General features: G+C 37.3%; 1 protein-coding gene and 1 non-coding gene across 9 annotated transcripts in view; both read left to right on the forward strand.

Annotated features, from left to right (window-relative positions):
* The window catches only part of FKBP5 (FKBP prolyl isomerase 5), a 114,917-nt gene that overhangs the window by 22,851 nt on the left and 73,543 nt on the right, over positions 1–18,523 (forward strand). For 2 of the 8 annotated variants that reach the window (XM_032340514.1, XM_032340513.1), the window contains exon 3: positions 17,539–17,695. The exons of the other annotated variants lie outside the window; for them this stretch is intronic. The gene's annotated coding sequence lies outside the window, so the exon portion shown is untranslated. The remainder of the gene's footprint in view (positions 1–17,538; positions 17,696–18,523) is intronic. 8 annotated transcript variants of the gene reach the window in all.
* LOC116589562 lies at positions 75–180 on the forward strand. Its single transcript, XR_004285335.1, has one exon. It is a non-coding gene; the product is annotated as a U6 spliceosomal RNA (small nuclear RNA).

Raw genomic sequence — 18,523 nt, forward strand, 5'->3', positions numbered from 1 at the left:
TCAGACACATAAATGTTTCGTGGGTTTTGACCCAGTGACACCACTTCCAGAAATCATCTTAAGAAAATAATACAGTGGTCGCTTCTCAGCACATGCACCAGAATTGGAATAATACAGAAAAGGTTAGCATGGCCCCTCTGTAAGGAAGACACACAAATTTGTGAAGTGTCCTATATTTCTTGTAAGTAATACCTCAATTAAAAAAAGAAAAACCGGGGCACCTGGGTGGCTCAGTGGGTTAAGCCGCTGCCTTCGGCTCAGGTCATGGTCTCAGGATCCTGGGATCGAGTCTCGCATCGGGCTCTCTGCTCAGCAGGGAGCCTGCTTCCTCCTCTCTCTCTCTGCCTGCCTCTCTGCCTACTTGTAATCTCTCTCTGTCAAATAAATAAATAAAATCTTTAAAAAAAAAAAAAAAAGAAAAGAAAAGAAAAAACCAAAAAAAGAAAATAAACCAGAATGACGATTTCAACTACTAATATTGAAAGTTTATTATGTGACAGACACCATGCAAAGCCCTTACTTAATTTACTCCTCAAAATTCCAAGAGGGGTGACTACTGTTATTTCACATGATAGAGGAGGAAATTACACAAAGTAGTTGAGTGACTTGCCCAAGCACCACTCCTGTAACTGCTATGTTGTCAAGCCAGGATTCTCACTGAAGCAGTGTGTTTAAAGAATCCATATGCCTGGGTGGCTCAATTGGTTAAGTGTCCGACTCGATTTCGTCTCAGGTCATGATCTCAGCATTGTGGCATCCAGCCCTGTGTCAGACTCCACGCTCAGCAGGGAGTCTGCTTGAAATTCTCTCCCTCTCCCACTGCCCCTCCTTCTTGTGTGTGCATGTGCACTCTCTTTCACTCTCTAAAATAAATCTTTAAAGAAGTCATACCTTTTTTTTTTCTTTTTAAGATTGTGTCTTTAAATAATCTCTACACCCAACATGGGGCTTGAACCCACAACCCTGAGATAGAGTTGCACATTCCACCAGCTGAGCCCGGCAGGTACCCCAAGAATCCATGCTCTTAATTATATGATAAAAGCCTAGGCACAAAAATGTTCACAGCAGTGTTACATAGTATAGGTATACTGGAAGCAATCTACGTCAGGAATTAATCTCCATCTATTCAATGGGGTATTTTTTCTAAAAGCTTTATTTTCATAAAATTCACATAGCATGGTGTTCCCCTCTTTAAAGTGTATAAGTCAGTGGTTTCCAGTATATTTACAGAATTATGCAGTTATTACCATTATCCCACTTAAGAGCATTTTATTGCCCCCAAAAGAAATCACACACCCATTAGCGGTCAGTCACTCCTACTTCTACCATTACCCTAGGTAACCACCGATCTACTTTCTGTCTGTGGATTTACGGACATTTCATATAAATGGAATGCTACAATATATGGTATTTTGTGTCTCTCTCATTTAGCATATTTTCAGGGTTCATTCATGTAGCATGTTATCAGTACTTCGTTGCTTTTCAATAATGTGTTGTATAGATACACTACATTTTATTTAACCATTCAATAGTTAATGGACATTTGGATTGTTCTACTCTTTCGCTATTCTGAATAATGCTGTTATGAACATTGATGCACAAGTTTTTGTGTGGACATGTTTTCATTTTTCTTGGAATTGATCAAATGATAACTTTAACTTTTAGAGGAACTGCCACACTATTTTCCAAAGCACCTGCACCATTTTATACTCCTGCTAGCAGTGTGTGAGGGTTCTAATTTTTCCACATCTTTGTCAATACTTGGTATGATGTGTCCTTTTCCTGGCGTGTATGGAGTGGCTTTGATTTCCATTTCCATACGGACTACTAATGTTCAGCATATTTTCATGTAATTATTTGCTATTTTTATATCTTCTTTGCAGTAATGTCTGTTTGAATACTTTGCCCATTTTTAAAAGATTTATTTATTTATAAGGTTTATTTTAGAGCAAGTAGGATGAGGGTCAAGGGGCAGAGGGAGAGAGAGAGAAAGAGAATTTCAGGTGGACTCCCTACTGAGTGTGGAGCCCACAGCCCTGAGATCATGACCTGAGCTGACATCAAGACACTTAACTGAATGAGTGACCCTTAAGAGTGTTCATTGTAGGGCTTGAACTCCTACCCCTGAGGTCGAGAGTCGCATGTTCCACTGACTGAGCCAGCCAGACACTCCTGCCCATTTTTTAATGGGTATTTGTTTCTTTGTTACTGAGTTGTAGATTTTTTTTTTATTGAAGTCTTGTTGAGATAATATATTAGTTTAAGGTATACAATATAGTGTTAATAATAATGTAGTTAACTACATTATGAAATGCTCACCATGATAAGTGTAGTTATCTATTACAAATATAAAGTTACAGTATTATTGACTGTATTCCTTATGCTCTACGTTTCATCTGGGACGAATTTGTAACTGGAAGTTTGCTCATCTTAATTCCCATCACCTATTTCACCTCTCTCTAGCCCCCTCCTCTCTTGTAGCCATCAGGTTTCTTTTTTCTGTATTTATGAGTCTGTTTCCACTTGCTTTCTTTTTTAGATTCTATATATATATGAAAACATGTGGTATTTGTCTTTCTCTGTCTGACTTATTTAGCATAATACCCTCTAGGTTCATACATGTTGTTGCAAATGTATGATTTCAGTCTTTTTTTAGGGCTGAGTAATATTCCATTGTAGATACATACCACATTGTCTTTAGTCGTTCATCCATTGGTAGACACTCAGTTTGCTTCCCTATCTTGCTTATTGTAACTAATGCTGCAATAAACATAAGGGTGCCTGTATGTTTTTCAATTAGTATTTTTGTTTTCTTTGAAAAAATACCCAGAAATGGAATTTCTAGGTCTTATGGTATTTCTGACTTTCAATTTTTTGAGGAACCTCCATACTGTTTTTTGTAGTGGCTGCACCAATTTGCATTTCCAACAACTAATGCAAAGAGGTTCCCTTTTCTCCACATCATCACCAACACTTGTTATTTTTTGTGTTTTTGATAATAGCCTTTCTAAGTATAGGTGTTAGGTGATATTTCACTGTGGTTTTGATTTTACTTTCCCTGATAAGTGATGTTGAGCATCTTTTCATGTATCCTGGCCACCTATATGTCATCTTTGGAAAAATATCTGTCTATTCAGGTCCTCTGCCCGATTTTTTTTTTTTTTAACAAGAGAGAAACATTTAATTTTTCTTGTGTAGAAGCTCATAAAAATAGGAAACTCAAAGAAGTAACCAAAGCAGGGAGTTCTTATACCTTTTAGACAAAGAAACAATAAATTTTTGAAGAATTGACAAGACAAAGAAGTTTGGGCTTGGTATAGCATTTCCAATCTTCTCTGCCCAGATTTTAATCAGTTTGGTTTTTCAGTGTTAAGTTGTAGGAGTTCTATATTTGCATGTTAACCCCTTATTGAATATATTAGCTGCAGATGTCTTCTCCCATTCAGCAGGTTGCCTTTTTTGGTTTGTTGGTGGTTTCTGTCACCGTGTAAAAGCTTTTTAGTTTGATGTCCCAGTTGGTTTTTTGTTGTTGTTGAAGATTTTATTTATTTATTTGACAGAGATCACAGATAGGCAGAGAGACAGGTGGAGGTGGGTGAGGGAGGAGGCTCCCTGCTGAGCAGAGAGCCCGATGTGGGACTTGATCCCAGGACCCTGGGATTATGACCTGAGCTGAAGACAGAGGCTCTAACCCACTGAGCCACCCTGGCACCCCCCCAAGTTGTTTGTTTTTGCCTTTGTTTTCCTTTCCTGGGGGACATACACAAAAAATATTGCTAAAGCTGATGTCCAAGAGTTTACTGCCTGTGCTTTAGAAGTTTTATGGTTTGAGGCACCTGGGTGGCTCAGTGGGTTAAAGCCTCTGCTTCGGTCAGGTCATGATCCTAGGGTCCTGGGATGGAGCCCCACATCGGACTCTCTGCTCAGTGGGGAGCCTGCTTCCTCCTCTCTCTCTCTGCCTGCCTCTCTGCCTTCTTGTGATCTCTGTCGGATGAATAAATAAAATCTTTAAAAAAAAAAAAGTTTTATGGTTTGAGGTCTTATATTTAGGTCTTTGATACATTTTGAGTTTGTTTTTGTTTTTGATATAAAAAAGTAGTCCAGTTTCATTCTTTTGCATGTAACTGTCCAGTTTTCTCAACCGCATTTATTGAAGAACTGTCTTTTCCCCATTGTATATTTTTGTCTCTTTTGTCATAAATTAATTTCACCATATAACCTGGGGTTTATTTCTGGGCTTTCTGTCCTGTTCCATTAATCTATGTGTCTCTTTTTGTGCCAGTACCATATGGTTTAGATTACTGTAGCTTTGTAGTATAGTTGAAATCTGGTATTGTGATACCTCCAGATTTGTGCCTTTCTCAAGATTGCTTTGGCTATTTGGGTTCTCTTGTGGTTCCACACAAACTTTAGGATTGTTCAAGTTTTGTGGGAAATGCTATTGGTATTTTGATAGGGATTGTATTGAATCTGTGGATTGTTTTGGGTAGTATGGACATTTTATTTTACTTCTTTTTTAAAGACTTTATTTATGTGTTTGAGAGAGAGAGAGAGAGAGATACTGACAGCAAGTGGGGGAGGGTGAGGGCCAAGAGGACTCTGCACTAAGTGTGGAACCTGATACAGGGCTTGATCTCAGGACCTTGATATCATGGCCTGAGCCGAAATCAAGAGTCGGACACTTAATCAACTGAACCACCCAAGTGCCCCTGGATATTTTAACAATATAAATTTTCCCAATCTCTGAGCATGGTATATATTTTTATTTATTTGTGTCATCTTTAATTTCCTTCATCATTGTCTTAATAGTTTTCAGAGTACAGATCTCTCACCGCCTTGGTTAAATTTATTCCTAGGTATATTATTATTTTTGATGCATTTCTTTTCTTTCTTTCTTTCTTTCTTTTTTTTTTTTTTTTTAAGATTTTATTTATTGATTTGACAGAGACACAGGGAGAGAGGGAACAGAAGCAGGGGTATTGGGAGAGGGAGGAGCAGGCTTGCCCCAGAGCAGGGAGCTCAGTGCGGAGCTAGATCATGGGACCCTGGGGTCATGACTTGAGCTGAAGGCAGATGCCCAACGACTGAGCCACCCAGGTGCCCCTGATGCATTTATTTTCTTAATTTCTTTTTTCTGATAGTTATTAGTCTATAGAAACACAACAGATTTCCTTATGTTGACTTCTGTATCTTGCAATTTTACTGAATTCGTTTATTCTAATTTTTTTTTTTTTGGTGGAGTCTTTAAGGTTTTCTATATATAGTATCATGTCATCTGCAAATAGTGACAGTTTAACTTCTTTCTTACCAATTTGGATGCTTTTTATTTCTTTTTCTTGTCTAATTACTGTGACTAGGACTTCCAGTACTATGGTGAATAAAAGAGAGAATGGGGATCCCTGTCTTGTTCCTGACCTTAGAGGAAATTGAGTATGATGTTAGCTGTGGGTTTATACATGGCCTTTATTATTTTGAGGTATATTTCTTCTGTACTCAGATTGTTAAGAGTTTCTATCATGAATGGATGTTGAATTTTCTCAAATACTCCTGCATCTATTGAGATGATTGTAACTTTATTCTTCACTTTGTTAACATGTTGTACCATGATGATTGATTTGCAGATATTGAACTATCCTGCATTGCTAGATTAAATCCCACTGGATAGTGTTGAATGATCCTTTTAATGTGTTTTCAAGTTTAGTTTGCTAATATTTCATTGAGGATTTTTAAATTTATGTTCATCAAGGATATTAGTCTAAGTTTTTTCAGGGTGGGGTAGTGTCTTTGTCTGGTTTGGCAGTAGGGTAATGCTGGCCTTGTAGAATGAATCTGAAAACATTCCTTCCTCTTCTGTTTTTTTGAAATAGTTTGAGAAGGATAGATACTGTAACTTATATGTGTTTGATAGAGTTCACTTGTGAAGCTATCTGGTCCTGGACTTTTGTTTATGGGGAATTTTTTTGACTATCAGTTGAATTTTGTTCCTAATAATTGGGTCTGTTGAGATTTTCTATTCCTTCTTGATTCAGTCTTTGAAGACTGTATGTTTCTAGGAATTTATCCATTTCTTCTAGGTTGTTCAGTTTGTTGGCCTATAATTTTTCATTGTGGTATCTTATAATCCTTTGTATTTTGTGGTCTCATTTTGGTCTCTTTCATTTCTGATTTTATATATTTGGGTTCTCTCATTTTTTTTTTAAGAAGTTGATTAAATGGGGGCGCCTGGGTGGCTCAGTGGGTTAAAGCCTCTGCCTTCAGCTCAGGACATGATCTCAGGATCCTGGGATCGAGTCCCGCATCAGGCTCTCTGCTCAGCGGGGAGCCTGCTCCCCCCCCCCCACCTGCCTCTCTGCCTACTTGTGATCTCTGTCAAATAAATAAATAAATAATCTTTAAAAAAAAAAAGAAATTGATTAAATGTTTGTCAATTTTGTTTATCTTGAACCAGCTTAGTCTCATTGGTCTGTTCTGGGTTTTTTTTTTTGTAGTCTATATTTAATTTATTTCTCCTCTGATGTTTATTGTTTTCTTCCATCTACTAACTTTGGTCTTTAGTCTTTTTTTCGTTCATTTTGGTGTAAGGTTAGATTATATATTTGAGATTTTTCTTATTTCTTGAGGTAGGCCTGTATCACTAATAAACTTCCTTCTAAAAACTGTTTTTGCTGCATCCTAAATATTTGGAACCATTGTGTTTCCATTTTCTTTCATCTCCAGGTATTTTTTTATTTTTCCTCTTTGATTTCATTTGATCCAGTGGTTGGTTATAGCATGTTTTTTAGTATCCACATATTTGCGGGTTTTTTCCCCAGTTTTCTTCTTGTAATTGATTTCTATTTTCATACTGTTGTGGTTGGAAAAGGTGTTTATATGATTTTAATCTTCTTAAATTTATTGAGACTTGTTTTATGCCCTAACATGTAATCTACCCTGGAAATGTTCCATGTGTACCTGAAAAGAATGTATATTCTGCTGTTTTTGGATGGAACGTTCTGTATCTATCTGTTAAGTCTGTCTGGTCTAATGCGTTGTTCAAAGCCACTGTTTACTTACTGATTTTTTTTTTTTGTCTGAGTGATCTATCTATTGATATAAATGGAGTGGTAAAGTCTCCTGCTGTTACTGTGTTCCTGTCAATTTCTCCCTTTGTATCTGTTAATATTTGTTTCATATATTTAGGTGCTCCTATATGTGTGGTGCATAGATATTTACAATTGTTATATCCTCTTATTGGATTGACCCCTTTATCATTATGTAATGCCCTTTTTTGTCTCTTGTTACAGTCTTTCTTTCAAAGTCTATTTTGTCCGATACAAATATTGTTATCTGAGCTTTTTTCCCCCCCACTTTGTTTTACATGGAATATCTTTATATTGCTTTCAGTCTATATATTTTTTTAGGTCTGAAGTGAGTCTCTTTTAGGCAGCATATAAATTGATCTTGTTTATCCATTCTGTCCCCCTGTTTCTTTTGATTGGAGCATTTAGTCCATTTCCATTTAAAGTTACTGATGGGTATATATTTATTGCCATTTCTGTCCATTGTTTTTTGGTTGTTTTTCTAGTTCTCTGCTCTCTTCCTTTGTAATTTGATGCCTTTTCTTAGTGTTATGTTTGGATTTCTTTCTCTTCACTTTTTGTGTATATATATTCCAGGTTTTTGGTCTGTGGTTACCATGAGGTTCATATATAACAATCTAGGTACATGACAGTATATATTAAGTTCATGGTCACTTAAGTTTGAACACATTCTAAAAGCACTACATTTTTACTTCCTCCTCCAAGTTTTTATATGTAATGTTTTATTTTATATCTTTTTATAATTTTACTAATTTTATCTTTTAAACTTTATGCTATTTTTATAAGTAATCTGCCTTTTTAAAAAAAATTTTTATTTATTTGACAGAGATCACAAGTAGGCAGAGAGGCAAGCAGAGAGAAAGGCGGAAGCAGGCTCCCCACCAAGCAGAGAGCCCAACGCGGGACTCGATCCCGGGACCCTGAGATCACGACCTGAGCTGAAGGCAGAGGCTTTAACCCACTGAGCCACCCAGGCGCCTCAAGTAATCTGCCTTTTTTAATGGATGTTCAAAAAATTTATTTTATTTAGATTCAATTAATTAACATACAGTGTATTATTACTTTCAGAGGTAGAGTTCAGTGATTCATCAGTTGCATATTAACACCCAGTGCTCATTACATCACATGCCCTCCTTAATGCTCATTACCCAGTCATCCCATTCCCCCATACAGATCTGCTACTATCTTTTAATATATGTTTGCTTTTACTGGTGAAACTTTTTCCTTTCATAATTTTATTTATGGCCTTTTCTTTTCCACTTAAAGAACTCTCTTTAATATTTCTTGTAAGGTTGAATTCCTGGTGATGAACATCTTTAACTTTTGTTGTCTAGGAAGCTATTACTCCTTCAATTCTGAATAATAACCTTGCCAGGTAGAGTACTTTTGGTTTTAGGTTTTTTCCTTTCAGAGTTTGAATGTATCAGGATCAGGCTCCACCTCCTTCTGGCCTGCAAATTTTGTGCTGGGAAATCAGCTGACAGCCTTATGGAATTTCCATTGTATGTAACTGTTTGCTTTTCTCTTCCTGCTTTTAAAATTTTCTTTAACTTTTGCCATTTTAATTATTATGTGTCTTGGCATGGATCTCTTTGGGTTCATCTTGTTTGGGGCACTCTTTCCTTCCTGGACTTGGATGTCTGTTTCTTTTTCTAGGTTAAGACTGTTCTTAGGTATTATATGTTCGAGTAAGTTTTCTGCTCCTTTCTTATTGTCTTATCCTTCTTGGACCCCTATAATATGAATGTGGATATGCTTGATGTTTTCACAGAATCCCCTTAATTAATCCTCATTTTATAAATTGTTTTTCCTTTTCACTATTAAGCTTTATTGTTTTCCACTTTTCTGTCTTCCAGATCTCTGGTCCATTCTTTTGCATCTTTTAATCTGTTGATTCCCCTCTAGTGTATTTTTTCATTTCAGTTATTGTATTCTTCAGCTCTGAGTGGTTCTTTTTTGTATTTTCTCTTTTGTTGTTCAAGTTCTCATTTCATTCAGTCTTCTCTCAAGCGTGGTGAGTTAATTTATGACCATTACTTCAAGCTGATTGCTTATCTCTGTTTCATTTAATTTTGGTTTTGTTTGTTCTCTCATTTTGAACATATTCCTCTGTCCCTTCATTGTGTCTAAATCTGTGTTTCTTTCTTTTTTTTTTTTTTAATTTTATTTATTTATTTGACAGAGAGAGATCACAAACAGGCAGAGAGGCAGGCAGAGAGAGAGGAGGAAGCAGGCTCCCTACTGAGCAGAGAGCTCGATGCGGGGCTCGATCCCAGGACTCTGAGATCATGACCTGAGCCAAAGGCAGAGGCTTAACCCACTGAGCCACCCAGGTGCCCCTAAATCTGTGTTTCTATATATTATTTAGGTCAGCTACATCTCCTGGTCTGAAAGTAGTGGTTTTATGTAGAAGATAATCTTTGGTATCCAGTAGTGTGGTCCCCCCTGGTCACCATAACCACGTGTTCCAAGGGTGTCCCCTGTGTTGGCTGCATATGCTCTCCTGTAGGCTGTGCTTGTGTTGGAGGATTTTCTTTTCTCCTTCAGTGCCCACGGTTCTTGGTCACTCCACTTCAAAGAATGAAGAGGTAGACCAGAGTGGTAGAAAGCAAAGCAAGGTTTGTTGAGCAATTTATTGAGTGATAGCAAAGTGATAGTACAAAGAAAGCTCCCAAGGAGGGAGGGGACCTGAAAGGATTGTACTGGAGTTCCTAGGTGTAGGGGTTTTTATGGGTTTGTTGGCTAGCTGTTTCAATCTGATTAACCCTTCCTGCTCTTGTTATCCAATCAGATTTTTTTCACCTCTCATATGGGAAAGAGTGGAGGGTTCCTTCCAGGGTGGTGTAAAATCCTTTTAAGGGTGGTTTCATCTTAGGGCAGGGGGGACCCCTTGTCCCTGCCTGCCTGCCTTCCAGTTATCCTCCATCACTGTTGGACATGGCTGACCCTCAGCCTGGCTGTCAGCAATGACGGGCTGCACCCTCTAGCAGGGGGCACTGGTGTGCAAGTTTTTGCCCCTTGCATGGTTGCTGAGTGGTTCTGCTCTAGCTTTTGGGGACATGCTAGTGAGTGGGGACAGCCCTCAGCCCTGTTATCTGCAATGACTGGCTTCTACCGCTGGGTACACTGGTGGGCAGGGCTCCCCCACTCCCCACTTTATTCCCATGGCTACCTGAGAGACCCCACTGTGGCTAGTAAGAGCATGCTGGTGTGTGGGGCTAGCTCCCTCATTCTTCAGGGCAGGAGTCTGGAGGTGTGCTTGGAGGAGTACCTCCTAGCTAGAGCTGCTTCTCAGGTATGACTGAGCAGTAGTTGCCCCAGGGGAATATTGAAAGTGCCCTCCAGGTATGGTGGGGTGGGAGCCATCAGGGAGGGGGACCTGCCAGGTTGGGCAGGTCCACAGGGGAATGCTGGGGCTGGGCTAGTATGCTTACTAGGTAGGTAGAGAGTGCCAGAACAGGCTCCCACAAGTATCTGGCCAGCTAGGTTGAAGAAGGGCAAGAAAAACGGTGCCCTCCAGTACTTCCATTTTCCAAGAAAGTTCCTGCAGATTCCTATCCCCTCCAACACACGTTTCCAAAATTAGTCAGTAAATCTCCTTCACGTAAAACCCAGGTACTAGGTGCTTTCCAGACCCTGCTTCTGTGCTAGGTTTGAACTGGGTGATACTAGTGCCCTGGCCCTTTAACAGAGGAGTCTCAGTTTCCTATAGCCTTGTGGCTCTCCCAGAAATAAGCCCCCTGATTTTCAGAATCCAATATTACGGGGTCTTATCTTTCTGGTGCAGGTCCCAAGGCCAGGGGTGTCCACTGTGGGCTTGATCTCCTGGCTTCTCCATGCCTGTGATATCTCTCCCTCCTGCTGGGGGTTGCAGCCTTGGGAGTTTGGTTCACCAACTGTGTATCTGCCCTTCCTCCTCTTCTTCTTCTCCTTTTCTTTTTGAAGATTATTTATTTGAGAGAGAGAGTGCACGCATGTGCATATATATGCACAAGTTGGGGGAGTGGCAGAGGGAGAGGGACAAACAAGACTCCCCGCTGAACAGGGAGCTGATGCAGGGCTTGATCACAGGATTCTGGGATCATGACCTGAACCAAAGGCAGATGCTTAACTGACTGAGCCTCCCAGGTGCCTCTCACTCCTCCCCATCTTGATGTGGTCTTCTCCTTATGTCTTTAGCTGTAAAAGATTTGTTCTGCCAGTCTTCAGATCCTTTTCAGAGTGAGTTTTATCACAAGTAGTTGTTCCCTCTGTATGTCCTTGATAAGAGGTGAGCTCAGGATCCTCCTATTCTTAATTTTCCCTCTTCTAGACGCCAAGATGTTAACATATTCTAGATAACAATGCCATTACCAGATACGGGATTTGCAAAATTTTCTTCCCATCCTTTGCAATAATTTTTCACTTTGTTCATGGTGTTCTTGGAAACACAGACATTTTTAATTTTCATAAGGTCTCATTTATCGATTTTTGTTGTTTCTTGTACCTTGTTTCACATAAGAAACGATTACCTAGGGAAAAATGAAATAAGGCGAAACCAGAGAGGGAGACAAACTGTAAGAGACTCTTAATCTTTATAAAAAATTAAAAATTAAAAATTAAAAAAAAAAAAGAGAGACTCTTAATCTCAAGAAACAAACTGAGGGTTGCTGGAGGGGAGGGGGATGAAAGGGATGGGATGGCTGAGTGATGGACACCAGGGAGGGTATATGCTATGGTGAGTGCTGTGAATTGTGTAAGACTGATAAATCACAGACCCTGTACTCCTGAAACAAATAATACATTATATGTTAATTTAAAAATATATCATTTGAGTTTAAAAAAAAAAAGAAACTTTACCTAATCAAAGGTCAATGAAGATTCACAGTCCCGATGCTTTCTTCTAGGAGGTCATCTTAGCTCTTACATTGTAGTCATTGATCCATCTTGAGTTCCTTTTCGTATATGGTGTGAGGTAGGGTATCAAACTGTAATTTTTACTTGTGGAAATCCATTTGTCCCAGCACCATTTGTTGAAAAGACTATTATTTCTCCCATTGAATTGTCATAGCAACCATTCTGAATATCAGTTAAACATAAATATAAAAGTTTATTTCTCAGCTTTCCGTTTTCTCCCATTGATCTGTGCCTCTCCTTATCCTAGTACCACAGGGTCTGGATTATTGTAGCTTGATTATTGTAGCTTTGTAGTAAGTAAACCATGAAGTGTGAGTCCTCTCAACTTTGTAGTTTTTGAGGTTGTTTGGCTATTTTACTCAGTTTTGCTGTGAACCTACAATAATTTTAAAAAACAATGTCCATTAAAAAAAAAAAGTACCCTTATGTTGTAATAATTGGGATTGTGGTAAATTCTTTCTTCCTTTCTTCATTCCCCAAATTTTGTGTAATATATAACTATGTCAAATTTTATAATTTTAACAAAGTCTTGTCTAAGAGAATAATTTTAACTCAAGAGGCAACTTTTAGTTCTGTAGATTAAAAAGTCAAGCTACCTAACTTTCCAGGAAGAGTGTGTGAAGGTGAGGATTTAAAGTTATGGGAAGAAATGAGCTAGTCTCAGATTTAGTGTTCAGTTTTTTTATTCTCCTTTATCTCTCCAGCTTCCTTCAGTTTATTCTCTGCCTTTTTACCCTCCCTTACACCCCAGCTTAAGACTTTACTCAGAACAATTAGATGAAATTCTGGGACTCTGGCTAGTTTGTATAATTGCCGTTGATAACTGGAATGAATGGCAGGTGAGTAGCATGAGGGCAAGGAGCCAGATAATGCAATCTGAGCCACAGAAGCTACTTTGATGGAAAATAAAGGGGAGGGGAGAGGAAGCCATCCAAGCAGCACTCTTTAAGAGCCTTCTCTGCCCTTCTTGTGTTCTCTCAGTTTCTTTGTGTCTGTGTTTGTTGTTTTCTTATGATACTGTATGCTTTTTAAGAGCAGATACCTGCAAGTGGTGCCAAAGCTAGTTAGAAGTTTAAATAGATACACAGAGAATCAAGCCATGTGGCTTGGTGACTGACTGCTGTTCATATGTTGTTTTTAAGTGCTGCTACAGTGTGTGTGTGTGTGTGTGTGTGTGTATTCTAAATAGTTTGGGGATTTTCTTTCCAGTTTAATCAATATTAAAATCTCAGTATACGGGCGACTGGGTGGCTCAGTGGGTTAAGCCCCTGCCTTTGGCTCAGATCATGATCCCGGGGTCCTAGGATCAAGTCCCTCATCGGGCTCTCTGCTCAGCAGGGGGCCTGCATCCCTCTCTCTCTCTGTCTGCCTCTCTGCCTACTTGTGATCTCTCTGTGTCAAATAAATAAAATCTTTTAAAAAAAATCTCAGTATACTGATACTTTATAGGTTTTGCATATAATCAGTGTCCATTTGAAGTTTGTTGTAAAACAAAGACAAGTTTTATAGACACACTAAAGAGTAATGTCAATTGCAAGCCAACTTTTGTGGCATTATGAAGTATTTGAAGTATTAAGGTGATTTTTACTATGTAATTTTCAGGTGAATTAAAAGAAGAGGAAAAATAGTTCTTCAGATGTTTAAAAATTGTGGTATATGGCCTTTAGAAATGTAAAGTCACACTTCTTTCATTCTTCTAAGGTTTATAACAGTCATTTCTTACATAGATTAAAAGGAAAAAAAAGAGATTGCAATTATCCAGATTTCCAGAAATAAACACAAAACTATAGTTATGACTGCCATTTTTTAAAAAAAGTAGCTGCCATTTTTGGAGGTAGGGCCATTATCAGTTGTAGGCTTTGACTTTTTTAACATCATGGAAAGCCTATACCCTTCAAATTTCAGACTCAAAATTTGTTCTAAACAGTGCTTTATTTTATCAAATATCTTTTCTCCCACTTGAAACTCTATCCATAATACTTGTGTTTTTTTTACTGTGTCTCCTTTCTCTGGCTTGAAAATGTATTTAAGGACTTGTACTTCTGGCCAAGATGGATTAAGAGAGTTTGATTTACTCTCTTGGCTGTAATCACATAACAAACAAAAACCCCAGAAAAAATATATGAAATTTCAAACACTGAACAACAGGCAGCACAAGACAGTGATCACCGAGAAACCAGAAACAGATGAGTCCTACAATTATCCTAGCTTACTTGGTGGAGAGAGTTTCCAGGATGCGGTGTAAGGAGTGGGGAGCTCAGCTGTTGCCTTGAGTTGAGGAGAGAGAGCTGGAGTTCAAAGAGGCCAGGGTTGCTACAGTTAGGAAAGGAAAGAACTGCACAAAGAGAGAACTCCATAGGTCTGCAAAGTCCCTCTAAAGTCTTCAGGTGAGTGCTAATCAGGGCATGTATTTTACGGAAGCTACCCAAAGCCAAGAAAAAAACCACCCTAAAGGATTACAGGGAACAATTTCTGATTCTCAGTTTGTATTCCCAACAGCCAGAGAGGAAAATATAAGTCTAGAATATTGGATAGAATACTCAGATTAGCAGTGGGGCAAATGCCTTAAACTAAAGACCGTTCTGGTCCCTTCTAACAAAGCATAAAAACAGACCTCCAAGTAGTTTAACTGCATCCCAGAACAAAGCTTAATATTTATACTTATACAAAAATATTTAGTACTCACCAAGGTAAAATTCACATTTGGCTTCCAATAAAAAATATCAGACTTGGAATGAAGCAGGAAAATACAGCCCCCGAGGAGGAAAATCAATATGTCAAAACAGATGCATAGATGATACAATTAGTGGACAAAAACATTAAAACATTCATTATGAGTATATTCCTTATGTTCAGAATATTATAGGAAAGATTGCGAATGTCAAATATAGATATGTAATATATTTTAAAGACCAAAATTGAACATCTACATATGAAAACTACAATGTGTGAGATGAAAAATACACTTCATGGGATTTACAGCAAATTAGTACAGGAGAAAAGATTAGTAAACTTGAAGCAAAATCAATACAAGTCATCCAAAATAAAAGGAAATAAAGACTGGGGAAAAAATCAATAGAGTATCAGATAGCTATGAGACAACTTCAGGTGGTCTAACATAAATGTAATTGTAGTCTTGAGAGGAGAGGGTACAGAAAATAATTTTAAAGAAACAATGGCCAAATTTTTCCAGATTTGTTAAAAACTGTAAGTTCAGAGATCCAAGAAAAAGAGGAAAAGGGGAACAAAAACAGATGTGACAAATAGAAAACAAATAGCAAAATGTTACATTTATACTGATCTATATTAATAATCGCACTAACTGTAAATGACCTAAACAACCCAGTTAAAAGGCAGAATTTCGTAGATTGGGTACATAGTAGATTGGGTATGCTGCCTACAGAAACCTACTGTTCATATTAAGATTCAAATAGGCTAAACATAAAAGGTTTGCAAATGATATTCCATGCTAATGCTAGTCAGGAAAGTTGGAATAACTATATCAGTTTCAGACAAACTAGATTTTAGAGCAAAGAATATTAACAGGAATAAAGAAGACCATTTCATTGGTAAAGTAGCCAGTTTAAAAAGTGGAATTAATGGGGCGCCTGAGTGGCTCAGTGGTTAAAGCCTCTGCCTTCAGCTCAGGTCATGATCTCAGGGTCCTGGGATCAAGCCCCACATTGGGTATTCTGCTCAGCGGAAGCCTGCTTCCTCCTCTCTCTCTCTGCCTGCATCTCTGCCTACTTGTGACCTCTGTCTGTCAAATAAATAAATAAATAAAATCTTAAAAAAAAAAAAAGAGTGGAATTCATAGTCCTAAATATTTATACAGCTAATACACTTCAGAATACATGAATCAAAACTGACAGAACTGAAAGGAGAAACAGATCCACATTACAGTTGGGAATTTCACTATCTTCCCTTTCAATTGATAGAACAAGAAGACAAAATATCAGTAATGATTTAGATGATTTAAACTCTATTATCCAATTAACCTAATTGACATTTATTTGATGTCTGTCCACTACAGCAGAATACACATTTTGTTCAATTGCACAGAGAACATTTTACTAGTATAATATGACCCATTTTGGTCCCTAAAATAATGTCAATAATTTAAAAATTACTTACATCATAAAAAGCAAGTCATCTGACCAAAATGGAATTAAATTTAAAATTGATAACAGAAAACTATCTGGAAAACCCCTAAATATTTATAAACTAATACATCTTTAAGAAATTTATGAGTCAGGGTGCCTGGGTAGCTCAGTGGGTTAAGCCTTTGCCTTCAGCTTAGGTCATGATCTCAGGGTCCTGGGATCAAGCCCTGTATCGGGCTCTATGCTCCATGGGGAGCCTGCCCCCTCCGCCCCGCGTGCCCCTCTCCTTACTTGTGATCTCTCCCTCTGTTAATAAATAAATAAATAAATAAAATATTTTTTTAAAAAAATTTATAGGTCAAAAGAAAAAAAGTCAAAGGTGAATTTACAAAGTATTTTGTATTGAGTGGAAATGGAAACTGTTCAGAATTTGTGGGAAGTAGCTAATGCAAGTGCTCACGGAAATTCTTAACATTATATGCCATATATATTAATTATATATATAACATTATATGTTATATATATAACATATATATACACACATATATATATGTTAGAGAAGTAAGGTTGTAAATCAGTATGTTGAGCCTCCACCTTCAACTAGAAAAAGAAGAGAAAATAAAGCCCAAAGTAAGCAGAAGAAAAAAGTTAATGATAAAAGCTGAAACCAAGGAAAAGTAGAAAATCATTGAAATGAAAAGCTGGCTTTTTGAGACCAGTAAAATTGATAAACCTCCAGCCTAATGGATCAGGAAAAAGAGACAATACAAGTCACCAAAATCAGGAGCAAAGAGTTGGTAAAAGCTGCAGATCCTGTAGGTATTTAAAGGATAAATAAGACAGTGATATTAATTACTTTATGCCAGTATGTTAGATGGATGAAATGGGCAGATTCCTTAAAAGACACAAAATACCAGTCCTTACTCAGGAAGAAATAACCTGAGTAGTCCTTTACCTATTAAAGATATTATATTCCCCAAATAAAATTGTGGACCCAGGTGACTTCCCTGATAAATTCTACTGAACATTTTAAGAAGTCATAATGCCAGTTTTACATAAATTCCTCCATAATGTTGATGAGGAGGGAATACTTAACTCACTTTATGATACTGGTATTATCTTGGTATTAAACCAGACACTGGTGCCTGCCTAGCTCAGTTGGTAGAGCATGGGACTCTTGACCTCAGGGTTGTAAGTTCAAGCACCAAGTTGGGTGTAGAGATTACTTAAAAAAATAAAGTAAGTAATAAAAAAATAAAATAAATCCAAGTACATTGCAAGAAAAAAAATTAAAGACCAATATTCCTTATGAGAACAGTCATAAAATTCTTAACGAAATTTTAGCAAATTGACTCCAACGACATATAAGATGGATAAAGTACAATGACCAAATGGGATTTGTCTGAGGAATGCAAATAGTAATCCCTCATTATTTGTAGTTTTGCTTCCCATGATTTCAGTTACCTGTGGTCAACCTCAATCTGGAAGCATATGATTCTCCTGATATATCCTTAGAAGTTCAATAGTCGCTTAACACTACTTCACAATGCCTACATCTTTCACCACCTTTCCTCTCATTGTGTAGGCATTTTATGGTCTCACATCTTCCCAAGAAGGGTGAGTACAGTTCAATTAAGATATTTTGAGAGAGAGAGACCACATTCCTGTAACTTTTATTATAGTATGTTGTAATTGTTCTAGTTTATTATGTTGTTAATCTCTTACTGTGCCTAATTTATAAATTAATCTTTATCACAGATATGTATGTATAGAAAAAAACCATAGTAAATCTAGCGTTTGCTTCTATTTGTAGTTTCAGGCATCCATTGGGGGTCTTAGTTATATCTCCTGCAGATAAGGTTGGAAGGGGCATACTATGTACCACATTAACAAAAAAGAAAAAAATTAAAAAGAACATTATTATAGTTAAATATTAAACATTCAATACCTAGGGATAAATTGTGTAAAATCTTTACAATGGAAGCTTTTATAAAATATTACTGAGAAAAAAATTAAAGAAAACCTAGGTAAATGAAGAGCTATTATGTTCAAGGATTGGAAGATTCAGTATTGTCACTTCTCTCTAAAAATGTAGATTCAGTACAATACCAATCAGAATCCCAGCAGGCAATTTGTAGAAAGTGAGGTTTAAGCTGGTTTTAAAATTCATATGGAAATGAAGGTCTAGAATAACCAAGAGAATCTTGATGAACAGAGAGGATTTAACGCTATCTAAACGCTTCTAAAAATTATTAGAGCTATAATAATCAAAACAATGATATTGATGTAAATAGAAACAAATAGATTCATGGAACAGAGAGTCCAGAAAAAAAATATGGTCAGTTAATTTTTTAGTGTGGTGCCAAGGAAATTAAATGGAAAAAGAATAGTCTTTTCAATAAGTGGAACAATGATACTCCTATACAAAACAAAACAACCTGAATC

The sequence above is a fragment of the Mustela erminea genome, chromosome 4 (assembly GCF_009829155.1).
Source record: "Mustela erminea isolate mMusErm1 chromosome 4, mMusErm1.Pri, whole genome shotgun sequence".
Lineage (NCBI taxonomy): Eukaryota > Metazoa > Chordata > Mammalia > Carnivora > Mustelidae > Mustela > Mustela erminea.